General features: G+C 42.8%; 1 protein-coding gene across 3 annotated transcripts in view; it reads right to left on the bottom strand.

Annotated features, from left to right (window-relative positions):
• Positions 1-9,762, bottom strand: part of CSGALNACT1 (chondroitin sulfate N-acetylgalactosaminyltransferase 1) — a 353,757-nt gene that overhangs the window by 265,161 nt on the left and 78,834 nt on the right. The window contains exon 1 of one of the 3 annotated variants that reach the window (XM_019649310.1): positions 1,595-1,616. The exons of the other annotated variants lie outside the window; for them this stretch is intronic. The gene's annotated coding sequence lies outside the window, so the exon portion shown is untranslated. Of the gene's footprint in view, positions 1-1,594; positions 1,617-9,762 lie in introns of those variants that run through there. 3 annotated transcript variants of the gene reach the window in all.

Below are 9,762 nucleotides of genomic sequence, written 5' to 3'. Positions count from 1 at the left end.
ACTTCTTGAGAAAGCGCTCCTGTGTCTCCGCGCATTTTTTCCTCGCCAATTCCGCCTCCACCTGAGGAAACCCCTGGACCTGCGGGAGTTGGTCTCCAGCAAGAGAGAGAAGTCATTTGCCCTCCATTCTCCCCCAACCCCACTACTGGCTCCTTTCATCACAGCAGACCCCTGTTACCACCAACACCAACGCCACATCATAAGGAAGAACTGGGGACGGGGAAGAAGAGCGGTCTGCGACAGGGACAGGAGATGTCCACTGGGTCGACATCAGATGAGTGGTGAACGTGTACATGAATTGCCCACAATCCGAATGTAATAAAAGGGCATTTCTAAGAACACAATGTGGCACATCCAGGGACCTCATGCCTAAGGTGCCTAATCTCACCACTATAGAACCTCACCTGCTCCATCTACTCCTCCCATCTCCATCTCCCACCCCTTGATTCTGAGGCTGAGCACAGGCCCTGGACACCTGTTTAGAGGGCCCTGCTCACACCTCCTTCAGCCACGCCACACCCATGGGACCCCGGGATGCTCCCAACCAAACCCTGCCCCATTTTCCAGACCATACTACAGGTCCCTAGGACCTGCTTCAGTGTCTGCTGGGCTCATTCTCGCACGGGTGGACCACTCTACCAGTCTGTACAAGGGAGGCTGTTTGCAGCGTATGCAGAGATGTCAACCAGGGCTGTGGCCAGGGATGTTGATATGTACCCAAGGGTGATTCTGGACCAAAACTTGAGGAGTCTGAGAATTGTAAATTTAACTCTGGCTGTCCAGGTCATTATAAAGGTTTATGTATCAAGATAGGATGATAGAACTAGATTTAGAGATAGGTTAACTTACAACGCTGAAATATTTATTTAGACACGTGGTATGAGAGCCTCCATTTGTACCCCTGCCCCAGACCCAGTAAATGTTAGGGGGCGGGGGGCTATCTCTCCTCCCCCTGCTTTTGGCCACCAAGCCACGTACTACAAAGGTCTAATCAGAATGTTTGCTAATTAGTTGGCAAGCTAACTTACTTCCCTTTGTTTAGAGGGGAAGGGTCTTCTTCACTAGAAATAAATGCCAGCACTACCCCACACAGAAGATTCCCCAAATTTCACTCCAACCGGGGACACTTCCCTCTGCCACACACCCACACACATAAGATCACAAAGATGACTCCTGTCGTTGCCACACCCATGGGACTTGCAGTCTTTCCCCTTGTGGTTCTGAAGGAGAGCACTCACTAACGCATACCGGATAAGCCCACAAATTATGCTGCTTCCCTGGGAAACAATGTGCAAGTAAAGTGGTCTAAGCCACAAGTAAGTCATAGGGACAGGTCTCAGGTCACTCACCTCCGTGCGATTCAGGGCCATGCCACAACACAGCCTGAGCCAGGCTGCTGAGCCAAGACAACCTATCTGCCCACATTTGGGATCAGGGTCTAAGTAGCCTTCCCGGCAAGCACAGAGAAGGGATAACACAGTCCTGTTCTCCATTCAGACGCAGGGCGCTGCAGCAGGAGCCCCACACGTCCAAGAACAGATCGCGACCCAACAAACACAACAACGTTTAGGAAATCCCCATGACCTGTGCTTACCTCTGGCTAGTTCAGTTCGGTGCCATCCTTTACTCAGTGGAGACCAGGTAGGACAAGTTCACCCTAAGCACAGGATCCCTTTAAACAGCCCTGGCGAAACAGATTTGCCATGTCAGACAGGACAGACAGGGTAACTAGTAAGCAGCAGTGGACTATCACAGGGCTGTAATCAAGTTAAATGTCAGATCAGGATATGTGATTTGATCAGTGCCGTAGTTGAATCTGTGCTGTGTGAGTCACACTTTGTCAGACTTTTGATGAGGTATAATAAATTCTACAAGTTATTTGCTTTCTAACATTTACCCTCCTTTGCTCAATCACGATTATTATGATCAGTAATCCTGCCTGATCAGGTTACCACACCCTGGCCACCTCCCACAGCCTAGGGGCCCGTCATTACAGCATTTTATTAATCAGACGCCACTGCAAAAATGAGTTTCAAAAAGAAACAAGATAAAAAGGCCTGACAGTTGAAAAGCTATTAGAATTACTAAGAATTTGGTAACATATCAAATTCCTTTTTTTTTTTTTAATTTAAGACCTTTCTACATACCAACAATAGCCAGCTAGAAAAGATTAGGGGGAAGGATATAAATCCCTTTCATAACAAAAGTAAAAAAATAACTACCTGGAACTGAACATTAAAACATTTGCAAACATATGGTATTGAAGCAACCAATTAAGATTTGGGAAAAAATAATAATAAATTAGATCCCGACTTCAAAACATCCACCAAATTAAACTGTAGATCTAACAAAAAAAGACATGAAACCATAAAACAATGAGAAGAAAATGCCAGCAAATATTTACATCATCTTGAAGTAAGACAGGAATTCTGTGTCACTCCTGCTGGGGTGACGCTCCGCACTCCCACAGCTCTCAGCTTAGAAGAGGTGCCTCCTCCCCTCGCCACACCCCTGGGATCCATGGTCTCCCCTGCACTCTGTCTCCCACTAAACCTGGGAAGCCAGTGAGCTTAAGCAGCAGGGCCCCTCCCTGACACAGACCCTGGGAAGATAGAGAATTCTGGGCAGGGAGGAAAGGCCAAGTTCCCATCTGGACGCCTTCCTATGTAAGCTTTTCTGGTCAACTGCCTAAAGAGAGCTCAGACAGAAAACAGGAACCTGAATCTTCAAAGCTTCAGTGATGTCTTTTGATTCCTTTTCTCATTCTAAGTAGGTATTCACTTTTGTATCTAATCCTGTATTCAAAATTTTTCTTGAAGAGAAACCAAAATTGCATGAGTGTCAGGCCCCACAAAACCTGGCTCCATCCCTGCTCGCATACTTTCTGCCCAGCACTCATAAATTTTGCTCAATCCACCTTGCTACAGCATGAGTGCACTTTGGAAGAGGTGGTTGCTAAGTATTCATTTAATAACTATACTTTTATAACAAGGATTGTGCTAAGAGTACAACCTTTAAAATCAGACGGACCCCTTTGAGCCTTAGTTCCCTTTTCTATAAAATGGAGGTTATAAAGCTTTGCAAGTTGGAAAGGCTTGATGATACCAGGTACCTAAAAATACTAAGAACAGTATCCAACACATGGTAATAAATATTTAACAGAAAGAGGGTCTGGGAAAATATATGTTTAAGTTGTTATTTCCAGGTGGCAAGATAACAAGAATTTTTTCTTTAATTTCTTTTATTTGCATTTTCTAACTTTTCTTTACTTCCTTAGGTTATTTGTATTTCCTAATCTATTGGTAATAAGCACATACTTTTTGAGAGAGAAAAGAAAAGTTATTTGGTCCTCATTAGTATTAACTAGTTCTTGGTATGAAATGGCTCCGTAAAAAGAGCCGTTTCAAAGTAAACCACCCAGACTTGGGAGCTGACCTGTCATGCTGCTAGTGGGTCTGAAGGAGCTGCTGATGGATTTGGATTAGAGGGAAGGGCCTAGGTATAAATCCTGCTCTTTGCCCATCGCCATTGCAGGACCCAGTGTTGTCTCAAATGGAGAAGTGAGACAGAGGGTGTTCAGCGTACCAGCCGCTGATCTTCTCAGGTCATGGGACTGAACATGGACCACACGTTCCCGGAGGAACTAAGAACAGGACTGCCTGTGGCACCTACACCAGCTGATGACTGTTCTTGCTCAAGTATTCCTTATCTGCAACTCTTGGTCGCTGAGATTTTCAAATGTGGTAGGCATGGTCTTTCAGTGAAGGATGTCTCATTACAAGGCTAACTTGGACATATCAGAATGAGCAGGAAGAGGTGGTTTTGGGAGTCAGGAGACCTGGGTTAAAGTTCTATTTCTGCCAGTTAACAACCAAAGGACCCTGGGCAAGTCACTCAACTTCACTAAGGCCATTTGATCACTTGCACAACTTGAATAGTATCTACCTAGACTATGACATCAAAACAATCAGGTACACACATGCTCTAGTGAACTGTGAGGTGTCTCACAAAGGTAGAAACAACAGTGACGACACTCATCAGCCATACACAACAAAGGCGAGAGGACACTGGTTCTTTTCCTCCTGTAACCCAGCCATGGCTAATGGAGGATGGGAAACGTCAGTGCAGTGCCTCAAACTCCACCCAAGGAGGGAGGAGTCTGACTAGGATGCCTCAGAAAGGGAGGGCCACAGACAGTACAAAACCAAAGGCAAGGCAGAGGTCTCTCTGTCAGTCAGGACTCTAGATAACAGGCTGAAACTAACACTTGCCATCTTAGGAAAAAATTGGAAGACTAGCAAAAGCTCACTCTCACTTTATCCACAGGAGTCCCCTCTAAGGAACCAGGCAGTACACAGTCACGCTGCTGTCACTGCCACAAATAGATCCCATCATCTTCCCTCTTTGAACTTCTCATTCAAGACTCAAAGTTCCAGAGAGGAGCGTCCGGTTGGCTGTGCTGAGAGGTGTGTCTGTGCCCGCGTCAGGGCCAATGCCTGCCTCCGACCAAGATGACATACAGAGGGGTCATCAGGGAAACAGAAATGACAGCAAAAGCCACCACAAATGTGCGCTCTGGTCTGAACACCACACTCAGTTCACATGGAAATATCATCCACAGAGAACTGAGGCTGCCCTACAGACTGGGGTCCACACCACCTTTCCTTCAGCCCTTGTTAGCACAAAAGAAGACAAGCTGGCCAGGCCAGCGCACTTGGGAAGCTAGCAACCCCAGAGCGGGACAGCATCAATCCAATAACACCCTGGGACAATAACAGGGAGCAGAGTCCATGGCTGCAGGACTAAAAATGGGGCCCGTGGTCAGGTACATCTGTCTCTCCCTCCTCTGACTCCATGTCCAACTTGGTCACATATGTCTACCTGTCACACTTGGCACAGAAATTTCTGCCAAGGACAAAATCTTATACAACACAGAAGTGCACACACCAGGAAATGAGAACACTAAAGATGTGCTTTGTAAATGCCCTGTTATTTAAATGTTGTTTATTCGTGCACTCTTCTCTATACTTACAGTTTCGGGGCCTCAGTTTGCATTGAGAACTGCGAAAACGTGCACAGTATGACCATGTGGTGACTTTTGCTCTACCAGAATGAAGTGCATATCACTGGGGCTTCCAAACCACCAATGAGCTTTTCTCCAGTTATCACCCCAAAACCACAAATTCCTCAGCCAAACATTTCCTCATCAATCTCTATATATGATCATTTCAACACACACGCTTCCTCCACTGAGCAGAAAAACTTAGGAAATAAATGCACAACTCGCATCTCATTCTTTGTCCCCATTCAAGATTTTGGTTTAGAAAAAGAGTATAGTTGTTCTAAAAGAGCATAGTTATTAAAAAATATTATATATGTGTGTATCACAACAATAATCTAAATGTAGAGTGCTGTACAGGTGTGGTACAAATATTGAAAAAAGAAATTAACTAAACCCGAAGTTCATTTCGTAGAGCAGTTCATTAGCACAAGTTATAAACTGGATGATATTACTCTCCACACATGGTGTGCCTCAGACCATTACCACACTAATATGAATAATTCCTGAAATGTCTTCAACCATTTCTCATGNAAAAAAAAAAAAAATAGAATTACCACATGATCCAGCAATTTTACTTCTGGGTATATACCCCAATAAATTGAAAGCAGTATCTCAAAGAAAGATTTGTACATCATACTCATAGCAGCATTATTTGTAATAGCTAACACGTGGAAGCAACCCAAGTGTCCATCAACAAATGAATACATAAACAAATTGTGGTCTATCTGAATAATGAAACATCATTCAGCCTTTAAAAGAAACGAAATTCTGATGCATCCGACAATATGGATGAATCTTGAAAACTTGCTAAGTGAAATAAGCCAGTCATAAATGGACAAATATTTTAAGATTCCACTTATATGAGGTATCTAAAGTAGGAATTCATAGAGCCAGAATAGAATGGTGGTTACCACGGATTGGAGGTAGGGGAATGAGGAGTTACTGTCTAAAGGGCACAGAGTTTCCGTTTTGCAAGATGAAGAGTTCTGGAGATGGATTATGGTAATAGTTACACAATGTGAATGCACTTAATGCCATTGACCTGTACACTTAAAAATAATTAAGATGGTAAATTTTACGTTATGTGTATTTCACCACAATTAAAACAAAAACCTCAGTAGGTATTATTTCTCATTTTAAAATGAAATATAAGGCACAAAGGGGGTAACTCATTTTTTTAATTATATAAATCGCTTACTACAGATCAGAGCCTGGAAGCTACCTCCTACTTCCGGGTATGTGATCTTATTACATAACACTCATGTGTCTGCTTTCAACTTTGACTCTGACTCGAGGTTAACCAAGTCATTACAACGTGTTGCCACGGTGCTTCTTTATGTATAGACCTTGCCTGATAATCTTTCTTATCTATAGAATCAGGCTAATTTCCTTCTCTATACTTCATGATGATATCTACAGTGTTTTTTTTTATATTACTGTAAGGTTGACCTGTCTATGGATGGAAATATGATAGAGAGGATATGGACCATATGACAAAGACTTCCTCATCATTAGTCAGAGAGCACCTACTGTGACCCACAAGTGTGTCTGTAGATATTAACTAAGACACATACCCCCAACTCCTACACCTATACTGATAATTAATTGAGCTTAAAACATCCTATGTTCCCATCTCTTTCTGTAATTGTCTTTTTTCTTGAATAAACTTCTTAAGGGCAAAAACTTAACATATGCTAAAAAATTTTAATGACTGGACTATCAGAAGCTATCAATCTGGAGAAGGCAATCAATTGCTAACTTAGAAATAGACAAATTTTTTTTTTTTNTGCAATTTTTCAATTGCTGACACTTCCAGGCCAATTTCTTATATAAGTCAAAAACTGAAAAAGTGACTGAAGCAGATACTATATGACCCTCAGAGAAAAAAAAAATAATGTTTCTAATAAAATGTAAACACCCACACTGGCCTATGGAACTAAAAATAATCAGTTTCTTACATTTGGCTAGTGCTCTGCAGTTTACAGTTTTTACAGTTTAGAAAGCACTTTTACAAAAGCCATCAGTCTCACAACCTCACTTCCAACGTCCCTCTGAAGTAATTATCCATTCCCCACTTTATGGATAACCAGTTTGCACTCCAGTGAAAATGACTCTGACGACATCAGTACTTGGTCTCCTGAAGCCATACAAGCCCTAGGTCTCCCTAAGGGCTGTTGTGCTTTCGGTGATTCAGGAGAATAAGTGATTTGTTAATGAGGTTTCTGAGGTCAGGTTGAGAGAACTCACGAATTCCAGTGAAGGTCACTAGGGGTAGCTAAGCATCCATCAATGTGGGAAATTGATTTTCACTTAAAATCTCCGTCTATTGTGAAACAAAACAGCAGGCAAAGAGCCACACCCTGAAGGGGAAGGAAAAAGGCTACCACAGGTGGTGAGCAATCCCCATGCACAATGATTTTCTACTGGTGGAATTCCTTTGTTCTACAGCAAATGTTTATCAAGTGCCTATTGCCTACAGCACTGTGCCAGGATCCCTGCACTTAAAAAACCCAGAAAAGAAATTAAGTCACATAGGTGAATCTTACATTTTGTATTGGCTTCTTTCCTTCACCCTACAAATTCTCCCATCCTTGAAAAAGAAAGAATACAAGAGAAAATGAAAGCTCTTGCAGCCCACAATCACCCTCCTCTTCTCTCCCTTTCTCTCTTCTTATCTCGGCTAAGCGTTTTGAAAGCACCGTCCATCTCTGCTATATCATTATCATCGTCATCATCATCGTCATCATCGGTCAAATTTTCCTGGTAGCCCTGCAGTCTGACTTCCATCCCTGCCACCCAACAAGACAGCCCTCACCAAGCTCATCTGGGCCCACTGCTCTGCAAACCTGATGAACACTGTTCGGCATGGAGCTAACGGGCCAAGATGGAGTCCAATCAGGCCATGTAATTACAGGTAGCAGTGCAGCCTCACCCTATATCATTAAGCAACCAAAAGTCTTTCATTCAGAAGCCACAGTTAAATGTTCATCAGAGGCTCCCATTAGGGTGTGGCAGTTTTAAAACATGTCATCAAACTGCTTCGGCACTCCTCTCATCAACAAGTAGTTTATGGTCCCCACCCCTCACGACTGGCTCACCAACAGAGCACAGCAGAAGTAATGCCATGAAACTTCCAAGGCTGTCATGAAGACCACATCATAGCTTGCTACCTGGTTCTCTTGGGATGATTGCTCTTGGAACCCAGGTACCGTGGTATGAGCAAGCCCAGGCAACCCACAGAGTGTCTTAAGTGAGCAGGGACTTAGGCCCCCTAGCCCTCAGTTCCAGTTGAGTTCCCAGTCTACAGTTAGAGTCAACTCACCAGCCATGTGAGTGGCCCATCTTGAAAGACGATTCTCTAGCCCCTCCTCCCCACGCCCTCCCATCCTTCTCATCCCCCTCCCTCTGTCAAATCACCCCACCCCCACCCCCAGATGTACATGACGGACGTGCAAGCCTTCCATGCCAAACTCTGACCAAATGACCTATCTGTGAATTCAATAAGTGACTGTTGTCGTTTTGAGTCACTATGTTTGGGGAAGGTTTGCTATGCAGCAATAAATAACTAATATACAGGACTATAAAAGACCTTGGCTTCTCAGTAAAAATCCTAAAAGAAATATGGTGAGAATTTTCCATGTATTAAGACCATTATATAAAGTACAATACTATATTTTAGAGTCAACTGGAAAATTACTGGAACAAATTTAACAGAATCTGAATAAAACTGTGTTTCAAAAAAAAGGTCAAAAGCAGTTATTTTCTAACAGATTGCCTAATATTGATTGGGTAATTTATACATGAATACTTTTGGAATCGATTTCTAAAGTAACAGAAAATATAATTTTACATCTTTTCTTTCCAGATGGCAGCATTAAATGCATTTACAGCCAAGTAAAACTGTTTTTACATTTTTATTATCCAGATTATCTATATTGTTAGAAATTCATCAATTTTTCTAATCTAACTCAGGTCCCAGGACATAGATTTCTCCACTTTGGGTCTTAACTCACTATTTCTGCAAAGGAAACACGATAGAAGCTACTGCAAATGTGATATATAGAACTAGTCGACAGCAAACAGCTCACATTTCTCCTAACTCAGAATCTGGCTACAATTTACCAAAATGAAAAAATAGAAACCATATATAAAACAGCTTTTTCCTTTATAAGCAAAGCCCACTTGTAATAAACTCCATGAGATATTCAAAGTCGCATGATCGTAATAGAGCTCTTTAAAAATACATGGCTGGAATCCACATTTGCAGTTTGTAGATGGAAAAATAAAGATACTCTGAATTAATTATTAATATATGATCGAAATCCAGTAGGGAAGGAGGTGGTGTGTTGTGCACACTGTCTCACCTTTTTTCATCCTTCAAGCCCAGGGTCTGCCTGTGGGCTGTTTTGTTCAATGGGTGACTTGGAAAATTAGATGGAGTTTGTTGGGGAAGTGTCTGAGATCAGGGATGAGGAGAATTCATGACTCTATGAAGGTCACTGGGGGCGGCTACAACATCCATCAACATGGGAGACTGATTTTATTCAAGATATCTTTGGTTCGTTGTGAAACAAAATGCCTGGCTACAGGCCACATGCTGAGGTAGAAGGAGACAGGCCTGAGCATGGTGGCAAATGCCCCACACTGCAGCACAGAGTTCAGCTGGTCATGCAAAGGGTCCCTCCCTGAATGCCAAAAAA

The sequence above is a fragment of the Hipposideros armiger genome, unplaced genomic scaffold (genome assembly GCF_001890085.2).
Source record: "Hipposideros armiger isolate ML-2016 unplaced genomic scaffold, ASM189008v1 scaffold_131, whole genome shotgun sequence".
Classification (NCBI taxonomy): domain Eukaryota; kingdom Metazoa; phylum Chordata; class Mammalia; order Chiroptera; family Hipposideridae; genus Hipposideros; species Hipposideros armiger.
The sequence above is the reverse complement of the archived record's forward strand: the minus strand, read 5'-3'. Positions and strand labels throughout refer to the sequence as shown.